This window comes from Notamacropus eugenii, chromosome 4 (genome assembly GCF_028372415.1).
Source record: "Notamacropus eugenii isolate mMacEug1 chromosome 4, mMacEug1.pri_v2, whole genome shotgun sequence".
Classification (NCBI taxonomy): domain Eukaryota; kingdom Metazoa; phylum Chordata; class Mammalia; order Diprotodontia; family Macropodidae; genus Notamacropus; species Notamacropus eugenii.
In genome coordinates, this window is record NC_092875.1 from 44596166 (window position 1) to 44619067 (window position 22902).

Here is a 22902-nt window from a genome sequence, read left to right on the forward strand (position 1 = left end):
CAGCATGACTCGGCCACAATTAGGATGGAGAGCTAAGAAGGCAGAGTCTTAACTATAGAACAGGGGTATGTGGGGAAGTGTAGAAGGAGAGGATAATTTCCACTGAGTTTTAAAAAAAATAAAGACATGCTCAGAAGGATACACAGGGGTCAGGCAGATAGGTGGCACCGTAGTTAATATGCCAGACCTAGAGTGAGGAAAACCTGAATTCTTATTTAGCCTCAGATACTTATTAGCTCTGTGACCCTGGACAAGTCACCTCACCTCCATCTGACTCAGTTTTCTCATCTGTAAAATGGAAATTATAATAGCAATTACCTCCCAGGGTTGTTTTAAGGATCAAATGAAATATTAATTATACAAAGTACATAGCACTGTGCTTGGTACACAGCAGTCACTTATTTCCTTATTTCTTTCTTTTCATGTTATAGATGAAAAAGCTGTTTTGTTTTGGTTTTCCCCGTGAAAGGTTGAATTCCTTGTTTTATAGAATCACTTCAGGGCACCATGGGGTCTGTTGCGTTGTTTTGAAGTCCTTTAAGTCAAGGTGAAGGAAATGTGAAATTCAGGAGAAATGGCTTGGCTGTTCACCATCCCTGGAGTCTCTGTCTCTGTCTCTGTCTCTGTCTCTGTCTCTGTCTCTGTCTCTCTCTCTCTCTCTCTCTTTCTCTCTGTCTTTCTCTCTCTCTCTCTCTCTCTCTCTCTCTCTCTCTCTCTCTCTCTCTCTCTCTCTTTCTCTCTGTCTTTCTCTCTCTCTCTTTCTCTCTCTTTCTTTCTCTCTCTCTCCTCCTCCTCACCACTCGTAATCCCTTACTTTCTTCAAGTTTGCTCATCTTTAAAATGAGGATTAGGATAGCCCCCCCCCCCCCACCTCCTAGGGTTGTTGTTAGTATCAAATGAGATAATATTTGTAAAGCAATTAGCAAATCTTAAAAAATCATTATATAAATGTTAGCTATTATGAGCTAATAATTAGTATCATTACTACCATGACTATTGAGGCAGCTAGGTGGCACAGTGGATAGAGCCCTTGGTCTGGAGTCAGAAAGACTCACTCAGCTGAGTTCAAATCTGATCTCAGATACTTATTAGCTATGTGATCCTGGGAATGTCACTTAACCCTGTTTGACTCAGTTTCCTCATTTATAAAACAAGCTACAGAAGGAAAGAGAAAACCACTCCAGTATCTTTGCCAAGAAAATCCCAAATGGGGTCGTGAAGAGTTGGACACAACTGAAATGACCCTCATTTCTTTATTATTAATTAATTAATAATGATTAATTGATCTTCCCTGAGCCCCTCAGTTGTTAGTGATTCCTCATTCTAGTTTCCCAAATGGCTTTGTATTTCTTTTGTAAGTATTTATTTGTGTACCTGCTATTTCCCCTAGTAGACAGCAATCTCCCTGAGGGCAGACATTTTTATTTTTATCTTTCTATCCCTACTATATATCCCAGTATCCGGCACATAGTAGGTACTTAACAAGTTTTTCTTCCTCAGTAATTCTTTCCCAAATTGTCTATAGAATTTTGAAAAAAATTTTTTTATATTCAGCCAGTCTAAGTACAGTGATAGCTGTGTGTATTCGTCCTTCGTTGCCGAAGAAGACCACACCATCAGAGAAATAATGACATGACTTGCACTTGACTTTGTTTTGAGTGAGGGAGGGTTGTGCAGGTCACCAGCCACAGTGATAGCTGCCTTCAAGGAGGAGGTAAAAAAATAAAAAGAAAAAGGTGAAACCAAGTTTTCGATGTATTTGTTGCAGCAAATACTATCATTTATTTTGTAATCCCAGAGCTTCTTCTCCAGACCGATCATAATGCAAATGAGCCTTTGGCTGGTGAACTGAGAGATGGCATAATCTTCAAAGAAACCATTTCGGGAGCAGGGAAGGATGCAGTTTCTTTCAGGGTAATGCTGTATTACCAGAGACATACAGATCTCACTGGAGTCAAGGTTGGAGATTTTTTGCATCACTAGCTCCTCTTAAATATCAACACCCTAGAGAAAACAGCTTTCACCTACCAAGTCATTTTTTGACTTCCTCAATTTCCTCATCTATGAAATGGGAATGTTTTTAAGTGTTTCACAAAACCTTATTGTTGTTATTCAATCTTATCCAACTCTTTGTGATCCCATTTTGAGGTTTTCTTGGCAGAGATACTGTAGTGGTTTGCCATTTCTTTCTCCAGCACATTTTACAGATGGGGAAACTGAGGTAAACAAGATTAAGTGACTTCAGGGGCCATCTAATCCAGCACTTTTCTTACAAATAAGGAGTCTGAAGAGATAGGTAAAGAAACTTGTCCAGGTCACACAGCTAGTAAGTATCTGAGGCCAGGTTTAACGCATGAAGTCTTCCTTATTCCAAGAGTTCTATGCACGATGGCACCACCTAGCTGACCCAAATTTAAACTTAAAGCTATACAAATATCAGTTATTTCTAGAGAGATATATTTTTGCATCTCTAGAGCTTAGCATATAGTAGGCGCTTAATAAATGTGAGGTAGACATTTAGGGAAGCAGCTGTAACTATAACTGAGGTAGACATTTAGGGAAGCAGCTGTAAAATAGTACAAACCCCAGAACCAGGCTTTCCTCAGACTCATACAGTACTGGTTGTGTGACCCTTAACAAGCAACTTAACCTCAGTGCTCTACATAACTCTCAAAAATGCCAACCATTTATTAAGCATTTATCACCTGGATGTGCCAGGTACCTACAATGGCAGGAGTATCCTCAATAGCAGTTCCCCACATCTGTGTAACCAGAGTTATGAACAACACACATTTCTACAGGAGCAGCAGTTTGACATGGTGGGCAGAGCATTTGATGCGAAGTCAGGAAGGCCTGGATTCAAATCCTGCCTCTGACTCTTACTAGCTGTGTGTCCATGGGCAAAGTCTTTTACCTTCATCCTCAGTCTCCTCATTTGTAAAAAGGGGGTTGGACTAGATGACTTCTAGGGTTCCTCTCCATCTAGGATGCTACCTTGTGGGTCTTTATTCTCCAGTTACCAGTTGGTCCCAATTACCATCATTCCAATCTCATAGGAAGTCAGATAAGATGGTGTGTGTAAAGCGTTTTGCTAACTGTAAAGGGCTATGCAGATGTCCACCAGGTACCAAAGTTACAGCCTGGCGGTGGCTCTGAGAGTATACCCATTGAGTAATTCAAGTATAAACTGAATTATAGTGCAGAGAAAGGCCCAATAGTGCTGTTTCTGGTGCACCAGGTTTAGTTATAAAATGTGCATTCATTTATTTATGCGACAAACTTTTTTTAGGCATCTACTGTAATAAGAGTTAGGAAGGAAGCAAAGTTTGATACAATCATGGAATTCATTTTTGGAAGGGACTTCCGTGGCCATCCAGTTCAAACCACTTACTGTACAGATGAGGAAACTGAGGTCCATAGAGGTTAAGTATCTCACCCAAGATTATACAATAACTTTGTCAATTAGCATTTACTAAGCACCTACTATGTGCAGTAGCATGCTAAGCACTGGGAATACACACACCAAAAAAGCAAAACAAAAAACAAAAAAAAAGCAGTCCCTGACCTCAAGGAGTTTATATTCTAATGGGAGAGACAACAGACAAAGAACTAGGGGTGAGGGGAAGAAAATAAACATTCATACAGTGCCTACTAAGTATCCGATAGTATGTCGAACACTACAAAAATTGTCTTACAAAGGAGAGATATTCAAGACAAACTGTAGTGAACCAACAGAAAAGGCACTAGCTTCGAGGCAGAGTGGGTTAGACGGAAATATAGCAAGGTAGTGCCATAGTTGAAGCTGGAACCGTGATCTCCTGATTCCCAGACTAGAGGGCTTTCCATGCTCCTGATTCATTTGCTGGATATGTGCTTTGGGCTTCACCTGTTCAGAGGAGAAGAGTGAGTCTCCTAGCTAAAATGTGGTCTTAATTCTGCCAGTATCCTCAGGTATTTGTGGCAGATACAGATTAAGGGCGGGCGATGCAGCATCTCATCAGTCAGGTAACTAAGAGATACTGAAGTGGTTGATTTCATAGTCCCTCAAGAAACAGGGAAAATTCACCGTGCTCTAGGTGGCACAGTGACCATCACACGGAAATATTTCACAATTAAAATAAATGGCAATGCTGGGTCAAGGATTTAAAGGGTAAAAGAGGTGGGACAGGCAGGGCAGCCACCTGCCCTTGGCATGACACAGAAGGGCATTTCTTTCATATGCCTTCAAATAAATGCAAATACCAGAAAAGTCTTCTCTCCAAGCTTTTATAACAAATCTGTTTTCACAGATATTAATTTTGTGATAAATCTAGTTCTGAAAAGTAGTGTAGAATTAGGGACATGGTTAGAGAGAAAGAAAACCAGAGAGAGTCAGCTTTGGAATCCAGGAGATCTGCATTCAAGTCCTGACATATATATTAGCTCTATCTCTCTGAGCAAATCACTTCACTTGTCAATGATCAAAGCAACTCTCTGATATGCCTGTTTCATAGCAGACACAGCTAGCGCCCTCCATTGGTTAAAATGGACATTCCTTTGTGTGAGTTTCCTGTAATACCAAATCGCAGTCAGGAGCAAATCAAGTCCCACCTATTAGAGTGAAGGATCTGAGCCCTTGGTGGACAGGAGCTGAAAAAGGGCAGAGATGGGTTTCCAACCTTGCCCGAAGCACACAAATACCTTGGCCCTTGATGTGGGAAACAGGTGCTGTGTTGTGTGGTAGAAGAAGCCATGTTAACATGGGCACACAAAAGTGAAGCTGTTAAACATGGCTTTAGATTTGTGGATATAGCCACCAAATGGCAGAAAAGTGGACTGGGCTGTGAGTGAAAGAGCTAGGATTTTGTGTAGACTTAGTCCTTGAGGCTCATAATCCCCTTTCTGCAGAAGGTATCCAGTTGTTAAAGTAAGCCTTTGATGATTCTTTGCTGCCCTTCATATAAAATGCATGGTCAAGGTAAATTGTTTTTATCTCCATGTTTTTTCTTTTTTTTCCCTCTTGAATCCATATCTTCCTTTCTATTCCTGGCAACCTACTATCATCCTAATGCAAAGTCTCTTTACAATAGTGCAGAGGTGTTAACCTCCCTAGTGAAGTCTGAACAAGATTAAAATGTCATTGGAAAATATTTGACAAAAGAAAAAATATGATAGATCACAGATAATGTTAATATATAATTTTCTAAATCAGTGTGTTCCTGCAGGGACACTTATCCGTGGTTTAGTGGCCCTTGTTTATATTTGATACATATAATTTGATATTCTCTCTCTCTCTCTCTCTCTCTCTCTCTCTCTCTCTCTCTCTCTCTCTCTCTCTCTCTCTCTCTCCCTCTCCCTGTCTCTTTCTCTCTCTCTCTCTCTCTCTCTCTCTCTCTCTCTCTCTCTCTCTCTCTCTCTCTCTCTCTCTCTCTCTCTCTCTCTCTCTCTCTCTCTCTCTGCTTCATCAGGAGAAATCTTAGTTCAAAACCTGTCTCTGTCACCTACAAGCAGCGGAAGAAAATCATTGAACCTCTCTGAACTTGTTTCCACACCTATAAAGCCAGGATGAAAATATCTCTAGAAGTTATCTCAAGGTTGTTGTAAGGATCAAATGAGGTAACAACCAGAACTGAAATTTCAAGTTGGTAAACCTACATACTACACTCATGTGAATCTTTCAATAATCTTGTGTTTCTTCAGCTATAGTTGTGCCCATTTTACATATGAGATCAGTGAGCCTTTGAGTAAATGGCTTGCCCAGGATTATGAACCAGTTATTATTAATAACATCAATAATTAATAATATTAATAAGCTACCCCATCTAGCATTTTAGAGTTTTCCAACATACTGTGAATAGCTTTATAATGCTAAAAAGTAGATATGACTTTTATTCCTATTTTACAGATGAGGAAAATGAGGCTGGGAAAGGTTAAGTGACTCACCTTGGGTCACAAAGCTTATAATTCACTGAGGTAAAATTTGATCTCAAGTCTTGGAGCCTTCTCATCCAGGACAACAACTCAGAATCTGACCACTTCTCTCTTTGTTTGGTTTGTACCTAATAGTAGGAAACTAAATGCACATGTTCCTTAAGACTCCATCCAGGTTCACTTCTCTCTTTTCTCTACAGTCACTCACATGGTGATCTCATAAGCTGTCATAGATTTACTATTTCTATGTAAACAACTCCCAGAAATATAATTTTCTGAAGGCATTGAGTGATTCAGTGGATAGAGTGAAGGCCATGGAGTCAAGAAGATTTGAATTAAAATTTAACTTCAGACATTACTAGCTGTTTGACCCTGGGCAAGTCACTTAACTTATGCCTGCCTCAGTTTCCTCAACTTCAAAATGAAGATAATAACAGCACCTACTTTCTAATGTTACTATGAAGAACAAATAATATGTGTAAAATGCTTAGCACTGTGCCAGGCAAGGAGTATTTGATTAATAAATTACTTTTTCCATTCTCTGAAGTCAGAGACTGTCACTTTTATATTTGTATTTCTAGAACTTAACATTGTGTTTGGTGTACAGATATAGTAAGCACTTAATAAATGTTTTTTATTCAGTTCCTTCATCTTCAAGTCCAGCACTCCATCCACTGCTACCCATAATGCTCCTAAAGCTCTTAATAAATCTTTAAAAAGCATTATATAAAATCAGCCATTATGGTTATTAGAGGATATCTAACTCTTATCTCAAAGGCACTTGGTTACTAATAACAGACATAATTACTGGGAAGGAATTTCCCCTTCCCTCCTCCCTGATTTTTCACTTTATAAATTGGGTTTGAAATATTAGGAAGTAAGATAGCTTTGCATAATCTACAGAAAGGGAAGATTGTCTCATGGATTAAGTTGGTCCAAGGGATAGAAACTCACAAGCTTCATTGGGATGACAATCTAGTGAAGACGAATGATGAGAGAAGATGGCCAGTTCATCCATCAACACAACTTTGTTATTAAGTACCTGATATGTACCAGGCACCATCCTAACTCTGGAGCTTCAGTGGTCAGATGACCAGTTAGAGAGGTCAAAATAGGGTGCCAGGAATGGTAGATTGGCATTTCATTTTATAAAAAAAGAAATGATGGGCTATTTCCATAAGCAGACTCTGGATTCCACCATTCACCCCATCTACCCACATGCTGCCAAATACAACTAGAAGAAATCATACAATGGGGCTGAGTCTATTACAAATACATGTTATCCACTCTTAACTAGTCCCACTACAACAAGGCAAAATATTCTACTCCTTTAATTGATTCTCTTAATCACCTCAATAGCTATTCCAAGCATCCTCTCCTCAAGGTTCCTATAGTACCCTCATCCCTCTCTCAGTTGAGAGGGGACACTGTTGCCAAAGTGATTTTCCTTAAGACTAGATATGATCATAAGAATCCTCTAATCAATTCTAGTGGCTTCCTATTGTTTCTATGATCAAATATTCTGCTTAGCCCATAAAGCCTTATACAACCTGACCCCACTCTATCTTTCCAGCCTTACTGGAACTCTCTCCTCTTCCTGCCCTCTGTGATCCAACCAACCCATCATTCTCTCCATTTCTGACACACGATTTCGTCCCCCTTTTCCATGCCATCCTATGTGCCTGCAATATACTCCCTCCTTACCTTGGGCTCATAGAGTCCCTTCTCCCCTTCAAGACTTCTGCATTAACTTCTGTATAAATATTTCTTTTTCTTCCAACTGTTAGTACCTTCCCTCCCAAATTACCATATATCAACTGCCTTGGATATTCTTGTTTATTCACTTTATAATTATATTGCATATAATTTTACATGCACTTCTCTTCCCCACTAGAATATAAACTCCTTACATGTAGGCATTGTATTTTCTTTGCACTTGTATTCCTGGATTCTGAGAACAGAGGATGGGACAGAAGTATGTGATTACCAGATGCTTGCTGGTTGACCTGTAGTCAGCAAAAATCTCTGATAGAAGCCAACATAAGACTTACAAGATGGAAATTATCATCAGTAGGCAGTCATTCTCTCAGTATCTCTTTTATTTGACCAGGATGAAGAGAGAAGTTTATAACCATGTTTAATGGAAAGAAGTTTCATAATGGCTGAACTCCATCACCATTATTCTCCTGGAGCTGCAGATATGAAATCCATAGGTTCAAAGATTTGAAGGTAGAAAGTACCTTCCAGACTGTCCAAGATTAGCTCCTCATTTTACAGTTGAGAGGCCAAGAGACCCAGAAAGATAAAGTTATCTGTTCAAGGTCACAGAAGTAATAAGCAGTGTTGAGAGATTTGAACCCCAGTTCTCAGATTCTAAATGTGGCATTCTTTACTCTACCTCCCATGACATTATACAGTCAGATGTGAGAAGTCAGATAGCCCAATTCCCTCATTTATTTTCTTTTCTTTAAATGTTTTTAGTGTTCTTTTGTTTTTTTTTAATACCACTGTCATTACTCAATATTGCCTCCATCATGGAACTCTTCCTTGCTACAAAGGTTGTGGCTCTGTAATTTGTCTTCATTCTCAAAGAGAACCATGACATCAGGAAAATGCAGACATAACTTGTAAATGAATTGGATTTAAGTGAGGCAGGTCTGTATAAAATCATCAGCCTCACTTTTTACTCCAGAGCCATCTGGGTCCAGTGGCCAGATATGGATCAGGATGACTGAAGATGGCCCAGAATGCAATGGGACACCTTGAGACCTTTTTAAAGTGAGATCTCACTTTGATTAAGGCGATGCCCATTCAGTGAATAGCCAAGGGATTGCCCCTTTAAGAACTCTGGATTTAGAAGACCTGGATTCAAATTTAGGCTCTGTCCAAATCTGTGTGGCTGTGTGAATTTGGATAAGTCACTTAACATCTGCATGCCTCAGTTTCCTCATCTGTAAAATATACTGATTGGATTAGATGATCTCTATGGCCCCTTCTAGTTCTAAATTTATGATCAGATCACCACATATAATAAAATTCATTAAACAAAGCAATAAGAGGACAGCACATATCTCCTTCCACACCTCTCTACCAAGAGGAAATAAGTGTTTTTCATCCTCTGTCTTCTAGAATAAAGCCTGACCATTACAATGCATTTGAATATTAATGTTTTCAGCATTGAATTCATTTCAAACATTGACACCACCATGACTCTTGTAATCGTAGTTCTGTTTTCTTCACTCTTCATCAGTTTATTCACTTTGCTCCCTGTTTCTTGAATTTCTTCATATTCTTTATTCCTTGAAATTAAATAATTTCCCATTACATAAAGAGAATATAATTTGGATTCCATTCAGGAAATACCAGTCTCTGTTATAAAAGTCCTTTACCTACAGAAACAAAGATTCATCCTTATAATATCAATATTCCAGCACTTTTGTTATTAGACTGTGACATCCAACCCAATATTTGACAAAGAATTAAAAACTATGTACCACAATAGAGAGATGAATCATTAGTGGGTGGCAATATATAAGAAATGAGGAACTTCAAAGAAAAGGAGTAAAGAATGCCATCAGAGAAATATCCGATTGAAAGAGAAGGGCATGGTAATGGCAAATGAATGGAGGACAGCCCAAATGCTCCAGTGGGATTTTCACAAATTCAGTGGAAAACAAGGGAGACTTGTAAACTGAGCCTCTTTGCTTTTCCCCAAACAAGATACTACCTCTCACCTCTGGGCATTTTCTCTTGGTGTCCCCATGCCTGGATTTCTCTCCCTTCTTATCTCCACCTCCTGGTTTCCCTCAAGTACTAACTAAAAGTTTACCTTCTACAGAAAGCCTTTCCCATTCACCCACAATTCTAGAGCCTTACCTCTATTTGTTATTTCCAACTTATTCAGATAGAACCAGACATAGAAATTATTGGTCAATGTTCATTCTTCATATGCAGATCCAGTGATCCACTTGTAATCAGTGTAAGTGCATTATATTCAATTCAACAATTCTTTCCAGACTGAGTGAAAATGCTACCTTCTACAAGACACCCCTCCTACTCTTCATCCTGCCCATTTATCTTATATCTATCTTATACCTATACAGTTGCTTGCACATTGTCTCCCCTCTTATATAGTGAGTTCTCTGGGGGCAGAAATCATATTTTTGCTCTTCTATATGTCCATAACACTTAGTACAGTGTCTGGCACATAGTAGGGGCTTAGTAAATGCTTGTCAATGATGATAGCAAGGATGAACTTGTGAAGTTCCTACTATGGGCGAGACATGATGGCAGTGCTGGGAACAGAAAGACCAAACCAGAAGATTTTTACATGCATTCTCCTTGATAAAAAAATGCCTCAAATTCTTCAGAAAAAATGTTGCAAAGAATTCAAAAGAGATAGCAGAAATAATGCCAATCTTGCCTGGTATCCAAAGGAGACCAAACTGCCATCTCAATTCACACAATAACAACTTTTCATTAAATCTATCAGCTGCCTTCTGTGTGACAGGAGACAAGAGAGAATACTTGTTTGTTTTTTTTCAAATCTGTAAGCAGCAAAAAATGGTGTTTCTTTCCTTTTACAGTACACAGGATTTAAAACTAGAAAGAATGGTAGAGTGGACTTTCCAGATGTTAAAACTGAGACCCAGAGATGTTAAATGATGCCCCCCCCCAAGGTCACACAAATAGTAAATTATAGAGCTGGAATTCAAATTCTTCTTCTGACTCCAAATCTAGTATTTTTTTCCCCCAAAATGTCTGATCTTCTTTCCGTTTGTGGCTGGAAAATGTCCTTTTGATATATAAATGAAAATAGCTGAAAACTAATTTCAGGGAGTAGGGAGGAACACTAAGAATCAGCAGAATCAGGAAATGCCTCCTGTAGAAGGTGGCGATTGAGCTGAACTTCAGAGGAAACTAACAATTTTAAGGAAAGGAATGGAAGAAAGAGAGCATTCCTGGTATTCAAAACAGCCTATGCAAAAATATGGAGGACTGTTTTGAAAAGCAAATTTATTTTGAGCTTCAAGGCAGTTAGAAGAAGCGAGGTGGTACCCTGAATAGAGCACTGGGCATGGAGTCAGTAAGATTCATCTTCATGAGTTCAAATCTGGTCTCAGACACTTACTACTTGTGTGACCATGGGTAAGTCACTTAACTTCGTTTGCCTCAGTGTCCTCTTCTGTAAAATGAGTTGGAGAAGGAAATGGCAAATCACTCAAGTATCTTTGTCAAGAAAACCACAAATGGGGTCACTAAGAGTCCAATATAACCTAAAAAAGATTTAACAACAAGATATAGCTGAGTAGTGCAATGGATAGAATGTTGGACTTGGAGTCAGGAAGACCTGAGTACAAACCTGACCTCAGATACTTACTAGCTGTGTGATCCCTGGGTATGCTGTATTCTGTCTATCCCAGTTTTCCCATCTGTAAAATGGTGATAATAATAGCAACTACCTGGCAAGGGTATTGTAATGATCAAATGAAATAATATTTATCAAGCATTGGCACAGTGCCTAGCACATAGTAGGTGCTACATAAACATTTGTTATTATTACATTTTTAAAAAGAAAAATCTCCTGGAGTTTATTGAATAGGGATGTGTTCAGACCTATGATTTGGCAGCTAAGAGAAAAATAGTTATGAAAAGGGAGACATTTAAGGCAGAGAGACCAAATAGGGAGTAATTTCAACAGTCCATGTGAGAGTGATTAGGATCTGAACTTTGACAGTAGTTGCGTGAGAGGAGAGAAAAGGACATCGCAGAAGGTGTTATGCTAGGATAAAGGACAAAATTTGGCAGCTGGTTAGATATTTGGTCAGAGTGAAAATAAGGAGTTGAGAATTATGCCAAGGTTTAGAACCTTAACTGGAAGGATTATGGTGTCCTCAGCAGTGATAGTGAAATTTGGAAGAGAGGTGGGTTTGGTGGGAAAGATTGAACTGTGTGTTGGACATGTTGAGTTCAAGATGCCTATGTGATATCCAATATGAATTTTCTAATGGGTATTTTGAAATGGAAGAATACAGATCAGGAGAGAGATTATTTGGGGATATTTACATCTTGGAGTCCTTTAGACAGAGACATAATTAAATCAATGGGAACTGAACCTAGAGTCAAAAGGTATAAAGAGAAATAAAGAAAGTCCAGGACAAAACCTTGAGGTCTATCCACAGCTAAGTGAGTAAGGCCTAGTGTATGATTCTCCAATTAACTGAGGAGAGGACAATCAGAAAAAAAATACAACTAGTAGTAAGCAGTGTCATAAAAACTAGAAAAGGAGAGAGCATCTAGGAAGAAAGTGTAGTCAGTGCCAAAAGCTTGAGAGATGTAAAGAAGGATGAGGATAGAGAAAATGATTTTAAAATTGGTAATTAAGAGGTAGTTAATAACTTTAGAAGGGTAATTTCTGCTAAATGAGATCTGAAGAGAGATCAGGGGATTTAAAAGTGAATGGTAGAAGAGAAAGTGGAAGTACCAAGTGTAGACAATATTTTTTAAGAACTTTGTTCATAAAGTGAAGTGAGCTATAGGGCAAATAGTATAAGTGGTAAGATATGGTGAGAGTTTTTTAAGGATGGGAGAGATAGATATGTTTATAGGCAACAGGAAGAAGCTTAAAGAAAGAGATTATAGATTAGACAGAGGATGGGGACTGACTGGAGCAGATCCAGATTTAAGGCAGAGAAAGCAATTAGGGAGCTATCACAACAATATGGGCAAGAGGAAATGAGGGCCTGAACTAGGGTGGTAAATTTGTGACTAGAAAGAAGAGATGGGAGGACGGAGCCAAGATGGCAGAGTAAAAGCAGAGACCTGCTAGAGCTTTCCCCCTAATCCCTCAAAAAATCTGTAAACAATTACTCTAAACAAATTCTAGAGTAGCAAAAGCCACAAAATTTTGGAATGAAGCAAATTTCCAGCCCAAGACAATCTGGAAGGTCAATAGGAAGAGTCTATCGAACCGTGCTGTGAGCAAAGCTGGAGAAGATCTTAGGAGACTGAATTACTAATGGCTTCTGTGGTTTCTGAACTTCTCGACCCACAAACACCAAAGACAGCTTCGAAGGTCAATGAGAAGTCTTTAACCTGGCTGAGAAGGGAGCAACCCAGTCCAAACCCAGGCTGGGTGGTGCACCCACTGCTGAAGCTACAGTTTACTTCTGGAGCACTCTACTTAACAAAAAGCTCAAACATCAAGTAATTGGCTGGGAAAATAAGCAAATGGGGGAAAGAAACAGACTATAGATTCTTACTTGCTCAGTGAAGAGTTATTTTCTTATATCATTGGTGACAAGGAAGATCAAAATATACAATCAGAAGAAGCCAACAAAGCCAAAGCTCCTGCATCCAAAGCCTCCACTAAACATGTGAATTGGTGTCAGGTCATGGAAGAGCTCAAAAAGGATTTTGAAAATCAAGTAAGAGAATTAAAGAAAAATTGGGAAGAGAAATTAGAATGGTGCAAGAAAATCAAGAAAAATGAGTCAACAGTTTGCTAAAGGAAACCCCCCCAAATGCTGAGGAAAATAAAACCTTTAAAACTCAACTAACCCAAGCAGCAAAAGAGATCCAAAAAGTCAATGAGGAAAAGAATGCCTTGAAAAGCAGAATGGGCTAAATGGAATAAGAGGTCCAAAAACTGACTGAAGAAAAATTAGAATGGAGAAAATGGAAGCTAATGACTTTATAAGAAATCAAGAAATTATAAAACAAAACCAAAAGAATGAAAAAATATAAGACAAAATGAAGTATCTCATTGGAAAAACAACAGATCTGGAAAATAGATCTAAGAGAGATAATTTAAAAATTATTGGACTACCTGAAAACCATGATAAAAAAAGAGCCTAGACATCATCTTTCAAGAAATTATCAAGGAAAACTACCCTGATAATTGAGAAGCAGAGAGTAAAATAGAAATGGAAAGGACCCACCAATCAACTCCTGAAAGAGATACCAAAAGGAAAACTCCTAGAAATATTGTAGCCAAATTTCAGAGTTCTCAGGTCAAGGAGAACACATTATAAGCAATCAGAAAGAAACAATTCAAGTATTATGGAAACTCAATCAGAATAACACAAGATTTAGCAGCTTCTACACTAAGTGATCAGAGGACTTGGAAATATGATATTCCAGAGGGCAAAGGAGATAGGATTAAAACCAAGAATCACCTACCCAGCAAAACTGAATATAATACTTAAGGGAAAAAAGTGAAACTTCAATGAAATAGAGGATTTCAAAGTATTCTTTTTTTTTTTTATAGTTGCTTTAGGAAAGTCAATCACCAAACATTTATTGAGCACCAGCAGTGTGCAAAATACAATATTAGATATTGTGGAAGGGATTAATAAGAAATGAAAGCTCAGCTCTTACCTTTAAATGAACTTAAATCTAGGTGGATATAGAAAACCTAAAACACTTGAAACACATATAACATGTTTTGAATAATTTCCTGGGGCATTATGAGCTACTATCAAATATTTTCTGTGTCCCAAGTCAATTATATGTGTGTATCTATGTACACACAGAGGCTACATGTATATATTGTCTTGAGATACATGCTATACATCCATTTAGCAATCATTTAGTAAGCACCTTCAATCTGTAAAGCACTGTGCTAGGTGCTAAAAGAAATACAGAGATAACTAAGGCAAAATCCTTACCCTCATGGAACTTATGACCAGGTATGTAAGTATGTCTTCCTTACATTAGAAATTATTTTCAAACCATAATTCAGTATCATACCAATTGCCTTTCAAAGCTCTTTGTACAGTGACTCCGCTATTTGATGAGGACAATGGGTTTCCATAATAAAAGAAATGGAGTCGAAGAGAATTTCTTCATTTCATCATGTATTGATGGGGTGGTATTCTGCCAATGGATTATAGACTCCCACTTCTTTTGATTCTGGAGCCTTTTGTCATCATGTCCTCAGAGGTGCTGTGTTAGAAGTTTAAATGCCAGCCACTCAATGGAAAACTTGACAGATAGATTCTGCTTCACCAAATGAATCTCTTTGAAGTCCATGATTAGAATAACCTTACCTATCGCAGGTCTTTGGCTGGCCAAACCGGATAAACGTATGAGAGAAGAGACTTTCCAGAGTCTAACAAGGGTTAGGCTTTATTCAGGGTCTTGGTTACATGTGCAGGGGGAACTCTTCCTTAGGAGAGAGAGAAATCTCCCAAGGAGGCAAAGATCTTACAGTAAGAGAATGAAAGCAGAAGTGGAAGTGGGGAGAGAGGGGAGAGGGAAGAGCGAAGAGAGGAAAGCTCAAAGTATTCTTGTTGAAAAGACCAGAGCTGAATAAAAAATTTGACTTTCAAATAAAAGTATCAAGAGAATCATGAAAAGGTAAACAGGAAAGAGGAATAAGGGACTTATTAAAGTTGAACTGCTTACATTCCTACATGGAAAAATAATACTTGTAACTCATGAGACCTTTCTCAGTATTAGAATAGTTGGAGGGATTATGCATACATACATATATACATGCACATATATACGTTTGTGTGTGCATGCATGTGTGTATATGTATATGTGTGTATGTTTGTGTGTGTATATACATACATATACATACATATATATATATATATATATATATATATATATATATACATATGGAGACACAGAGGGCACAAAGATGAGCTGAACATGAAGGGATGACATATAAAAACAAAAATTAAGGATTGAGAGGAATGTACTAGGACAAAGAGAAAGGGAGAGGTAGAATGAAGTAAATCACCTCACATAAAATGGAGGGGAAGAAAGGAAAGGTGAGAGGGAATAAATGAGCCTTCCTTACATCAGATTTGGCTTCAGGAGGGAATAACATACACACTCAATTGAGTATGGAGTTTTATCTTAACCATACAGGAAGGAAGAGGGGAAGCTGATAAGAGATGGGGAACAATAGAAGGAATGACATAGTGGGGGAAGTAAACAGTTTGGTAGATGGACAGGTGAAAGGAGAGAATAAAATAAATGAAGGGTGGGACATAATAGAGGGAAATAAAATTAGTCTTTCATAACATGATGTTATGGAAGTGTTTTTTATGACTATACAGGTAAAACCTATATAGAATTGCTTGCCTTTTCAATGAAGGTGGGTGAGGAAGGGGAAAGGGAGAGAATGTGGAAATCAAAGCTTTAAAAATGAATATAAAAATTGTTTTTACATGTAACTAGGAAATGAGATATATAGGCAATGGGCTATAGAAATCTATCTTGCCCTATAGGAAAACAGAAGGGAAGGGGATAAGAGGGGGAGGGGATGATAGAAGGGAGGGCAGATTGGGAGAAAGATTCATCAGAATGCACAGTTTCCTGAGCAGGGGGAGATGGGAAGAAAATTTGAGCTCCAAAATTTTGGAGAAATGCATGTTGAAAATTGAAAATAAATTTTAAAAATAAATAAAATGTAACAATAAAGAAAGAAGGGATCACATGTAAGATATTTAATGAAGACAGAAATAGAAAAATTTACCAACTGATTGGGTATTAGGCGGTGAGAGAGAAAAAATGTTCTAGAATAATGTCAAGATAGAAAAGGTGACAGATTGAGAGAATGGTGATACCATTGACAGAAATGAGGACATTTAGGACTTGGGGAGGTTTTTTGTGGAGGTCAGTTAGGATAACAAGTTCAATTTTGGCCATCTAGTTTGAAATTTCCAAAAACCACTAGTAATAAGGAACCAAAGATCAAGTGCAATACTGGGGCTAGATATAGAGAGATGAATATATAGAGATGGCAGTTAAAGTGATGGGAACTGATGAGTTCTACCAAAAAAGAAAGCGTAGAGGGAGAAGAGACATTAGGATAAATTTTTAACACTCTCTGGATTGGTTTCCCCAGTACCTAGCACATAATAGATACTTTTAACAAATGCTTATTAATTCATTTGATTGATTGGTATGTGGACTGACTAACCACAAAATGACCTCTTATTAGAGTCCACTCTATGTCACTGTTCCTCAGAGATCATAGAATCAAATATTGAGAACTTAAAGGCACCATCTAGTCCAACCACCTTATTTTACAGAAGATCAATCAAAAGAAGTTAAGTGAGTTGGCCATGGTCATAGAGTTAGCACGTTTCTGAGGTCAGATTCGAACCCAAGACCTACCGATTCCAAGTCAAGTAATTCTATCCATCATGTTGTTTCTTCTCTTAATGGAAACAAAGTTATCACCCCTTGACCATACCCCCTGGCAGTTTCTAGTACTAACAATTCAGAAATATTTTATTGAAAACTGAATCTTCTTCAACTAGAAGAGATGTCTCAAAATAAGTAAACACTGCAGAGGTTCTTGGGTTTGCTCCAAAGACAAGGCTTCACGAATACTCTGAAGTGTTGATCTGAACATCACTCTCAGAAACCATTCCTTCCCCTGCAGGAGAACTGACCTTGTCTCTTTTCCAATAACGAGAGGTGTTTATACTCAATCCAGGCTGGTTAACCTCATTTAAACCTTTAAAGAGGAACAGCATGGGTCCCATACTTATCATGGCTACACAGGGAGAGAACAGCTGGACACAAGCTCTTAGAAAACAATCATTCACTCATGCAAATATAATATCTGGTGTCCTTGCAGAATAGTCAGTTTATGAGCTGATATTGGGGACTGTGTGGTCCCAGCTCTATTGCAGCATCATGGTTAGAATGCACAGTCTCTTCCTTGGGGATGCATGCCCATCTACATGCATTACTCCCTACTGTGGCAGGTCCTCCCTAGGCAGGACCAAGGGGAGAGAGAAAGCTTCAGGGCTGTATCTGGCAAACTGGTTACCCACAGTTTGCTAATGAAAACAACATATCCTGGCGGTTGAACATAGATCAAATACAATTCAATGACTAATAATGGCTCCAGAGGATGGATATTAATGCAGGGTCACTACACTTTGGAGGTTTGGCAGTGGGGTAGGGGAAGTTCATGTTTTTGATTGGAACATAAACTCTTAGGTGCAATTCTTGTGACTGTCAATTGGTTTTACTTGACTGTTTTTTTCAGGCACTTCACACAGTACCTGACATATAGGAAACACTATATATTGAGTGACAAGGAGAGGCTTCCATGTGGATGGGAAGTATATAAGGTCTAAAATATGAAAAGTGTCATTAAACAATTGAATCTGTATTGTTGGCTGCAAGCCAAGTATACAGAGTAAAAGATCAAGGTAAGATCCGGGTAAATCACTAAACCTCTCTGTGACTCGTTTCTTATACGTAAAATAATGGGATTGGATTAAGTAATCAGTACATTCTCTTCCTGATCTAAATTTATAATCTTAGATCCCCTGCATGACCTTGTTGGGCAATCACCTAATCTTAACCCTTTCTGTGCGGGCTTCCTCGTCATTAAAAGGAGAGAGTAAGACTAGATGGCATAATGGATAGTGTTGGGTCTACTTTCAAAAAGACCTGAGTTCAAATTTGACCTGAGACACTTCCCAGCTCTGAGATCCTAGACAAGTCACTTCACCTCTGTCTGCCTCATATTCCTCAGCTCTACAATGGAGATAATAATAGTACTTCCCTCCTTGGGTTGTAAGAATGAAATAAAATAATATTTATAAAATGCTTCACACCATTGCCTGGAATGTTGCTGCTGTTCAGTCATGTCTGATTCTTCATGACCCTCTTTGGGGTTTTCTTGGCATAGATATTGAAGTAGTGTGCCATTTACTTCTCCAGTTTATTTTACAGATAAGGAAACTGAGGCAAACACAGTTAAGTAACTTGCCCAGTTAGTAAGTGGCTGAAACCAGATTTCAATTCAGTTTTCCTGATGGTAGGTATTTAATAAATGCTTTTTTCCTTCCTTCTTTTCTTCCTTGTGAACATGAGTAAGTGACTTGACCTCTCAGCCTCAGTTTCCTCATCTGTAAAATGGAAATAATAAAAGTACTTACCTCACATGGTTGTTGTGAGAATCAAATGAGATTATATTTATAAAGCACTTCCTTCCTTCTTTTCTTCTTTTCTTCTTCTTCCCTTTTTTTTGTTTTTCTTTCCTTACAGCTCTAAATTATAATTCTGATACTTCATTTAATTTAAATTGATTATTATTATGAACTCAATAATCATGAAAAACACCCACAACTTAAGGTATAGAAAAGAAAAAAAGAGGATTGAATGTGAAATCCTAAATTTCTATTAAGTTCAGCTATTATTAAGTACAGTTTGAATTTAACATGGTAGTAACAAAGTTGACTAGTTTGTTTCCCTTCTCAATTTCTTTCTGTTTTCTGTAAATGTGCAAGTTTTGTAACAATGCCCACATATACAAGGATAGATTGGGGCAGGGGGGTAGATTGGTAGAAAGCATTTCTCTTGAAAAGCCTTTCTGTTGGATAAAAATCTCACTATAATTTGATATGAAAGCAGAAATGATAACAATCAAACAAACCCAATGTGAATTGGGATTCCATACCTCAAAGCACAGTCTTTAGGGTGAAATTGCTGCCCTGCTGAGACCACACCTGGATGACTCTATTGACTTCTAGTAACCTCATTTTAGCAGAGACATTAACAAATTGGAGAATGTTCAGAAGACTAATTGATCACATGGTTAAGAGAAAACTTACAATTGGTCCCATGCTGTTAGACACTTTTATTTATGACTTGGATAAAGTCACAGAGAGCATGCTAAGCAAATGTGCAGATGGCACACAGTTCAGTGAGATAGCTAGCTAACCCACCAGAGGACAGAGACAGGATCCAAAAGGATTTCATAGGTTACAATATTGTGCTGAATCTCAGAAGGAAATGAATAGGTATAACATACATGGGTTAAAAATACAACTTCACAATTGCAATTTGAAGAGATGGGACTAGAAAATAGTTGGTTTGAAAAGAATCTGAGAGTATTAATGGATTTAAACTCAAGATGAGTCAAAAGTATGTTATGTAGTCAAACAAACCAACATGATCTCAAGCTAAGTAAAAAGAAGAATCTATGAAAAGTGATATGATACGATTTCAGTATTGTGACCCGGTTAGCCCCTATAACTGGGATATTGTGTTTGGTTCTGGATGTCATGCCCTAACAACCAGATAGGTGACTCAATGGAGAAACGGTCAGACCTGGAGTCAAGGAATCTTGTGTTTAAATCCTGCCTCAGACACTTATGAGCTGTGTGACCATGGGCCAGTCACCTGATCTCTCTCAGACTCAGTTTCTTTCTTTGTAAAATGTGGATAATAATAGTATCTAGCTCACAAAGTTGTTTTGAGGAGTAAATGAGATAATATTTGTAAGTCACTTTGCAAACCTTAAATCTATCCAAATATTACTACTATTATCATCATTGTTAGAAAGTTGATATGCTGAAAAGTCAAGGGGAGAATGAACAATAAAGCCGATGAAAGGTCTTGAGATTAGGTAACATGCGGATCATATTGAAGGAACTGAGGATGTTTAGGCTAGAGAAGACTTGAGCTTGTGGAAGGGGAAGGGTTCTTAAGTATCTGAAGTATGTATTTAAGTAGTTGAAGAATGTATGTTGAAGACAGACTACTTCCCTCCAGGAGACAGAACTGGGAACAATGAGTAGAAGTGGTAGATTTTCCCTCCTCAAACTTCTTTGAACAGAGGTTAGATCACCAAGGACTTCTCACATATCTTACATACATTTCTTTTTCAGCTGAGAGTTAGACTAGACACCTCGTCAAACTGTGAGGTGTAGTAAAATTTGGAGACATTAGTGGAAATTGTCATTCCTTCAATAAAGAGACATGAACTTCAATGAGAAAAGTGCAGAAGCCTCTCACTTCAAAATGCTATTTAAATTTCTTGCGTATTTTAGCATAACTTACTATATGATTGATTCCTACCAGCCTATTTACTCAAGGATCACCATTTCTATCCACAATGTAGGAAGCTGTGGGTTTCTGTCAGGTTCTTTCCTCTCTCTCATCCCATCAGTTACCAAGTCCCATCAATTTCATCTGTGAAACATCTGTCCCATTCTCTCTATTTTCACTATCTTCAGCCTACCCCCTAAAGGTCTTTGTTATCTCCTACCTGAATTAATTTGATAGCCTCCTAACAAGTATTTCTGACTCCATTTTCTTTCCTGTCTAGCATGTTTCATGGAGTTCAAAGGATATTAGGAACAAAGGTTTAGAATTGGAATGGATCTTAGAATTTATTCAGTCTAACCCCTTCATTTTACAGATGAAGAAATGGAGACCCAGAGATAGGGAGTAACTGGGCCACAGACAATGCATGTTTTCACAGGATTGGGACCCAGTTCTTCCTGACTTGAATTCCAGCGTGCTATATCTACTGCATCACTCTCTCTCAAGTTACCCAACCAATCTTTTGTTATGCCTTTATCTTTTCACATCAGAAGATTAGGGACTCAGAATCTCCCCTCTGTTACTTACAGAGTGACACTTGAAATAAATTATCTCTTCTCCCTGGGATTAAGCTCCTTTTTTAAAGTTGGTCAAGATAATTACTAAGGTCTATTTCCAGATTTAAAGTCTGTGGACCTGTAAACCAAGTCTCCAAAGGAATGGGAAAAAATGTTGCCCAGAGAATGGGTATACATCCCTCCTTTAAAAGTAAGATCTAAGATGCATATTAAAAAGTCAAAGAATGAAGCAGCTGGATGATGCAGTAGACAGAGCCCTAGTCTTGGAATCAGGAGAACCTGGGTTTAAATCCAGCCTCAGACACTTATTAGATGCATGACGCTGGACAAGCCACTTGACAAGCCACTGACTACCTAAAAAAAAAAAAACAAAGAAAATTGACCCAAAGTGGGGGACTGATTGAGAGAAAACATCCTAAAAGCCTGAGAAAGATGATGTAATGTGGCAGCTTCTGGTGCCTATGACCTTGAGAGATGACCAGTTGAAGTGTGTATGAATCTTGGAAAGGAAGACCCTAAGCAGTATTGATAATTCTCCTCACTAAAAGAGGAAAAATGAAAAAAAAAAGCATATGGGGGGAGAGTCTATTTATGTATCTGTATGTTGTAATTTAAAAATCTTGCACATATTTCTGCCTTTTTTTCTCTTTGAGGATCTGCTAATTAGGAGTTAGCAGGCAATAGGGGGATTATGTTATAAAGAGAACAAAAGCAGAGAAAAAACCCAGTGAAATTAAGATAAGAGTAGTACAATATCCAGATAAGGAAAGCAAAGAAGTAGAAACTATAGTGGGATGACCCAGGAATTTAAAATCTGACCAAAATTTTTATTTAAAGTAATTGACTTGTAAGGTCTTTTAGAACAATGATAAGAGATAACGTTTACATATAACATTCTTCACAATAACCCCATGAGAGAGGTGCTATTACAAGTGAGAAAAATGAGGACTAGAATGTCTGAGTGACTTGCACAAGGTCATACCACTAATAAGTATGTGAGATAGGACTGGAACCCAGGTCTTCCTGATTCAAGGTCATCCTTTATACCATTTCTCCCGTATAATTCCTGATCTATCTTTGTTAAAGCTTACTTATGTCTACCAGAAACCACTCCATTAGCATTTGGAGAGTTTTCAACTTTAATTATTCAAAAACTTTTTTATTCCAAGGCTTGCTATAATCACTAGAAGAATATTGGAGTTAGGAAGAAGGAGTGTTTCAGGGAGAGGCTTGGGGGTCATTAAAAAGCAAAGAACAATTTCCCAAAAGCAATTCAGACTGATATTAACTCTGAGCTTCATTAATTATCCATCTGCATTTTTTCCAATACACACACACACACACACACACACACACACACACACACATTTACTTATATCTGATGCTTGATGTTCTCCAGCCAAACAACTTATTCATTGAGAGTCTTTGGGATATGTAAATTAAGTTAGTTCTTTAATTTATCTTTTTTTTTTTTTTTTGCTAATTCTAAATTTTATCTAATGAGTTCACTCAAGAGAAGGATGTCCATATGTATAAATGTTTTCCCATTTTCCCAAGATGATGCAGATCTATTTCCCCATCCCAGCATATTGGGTGGGGA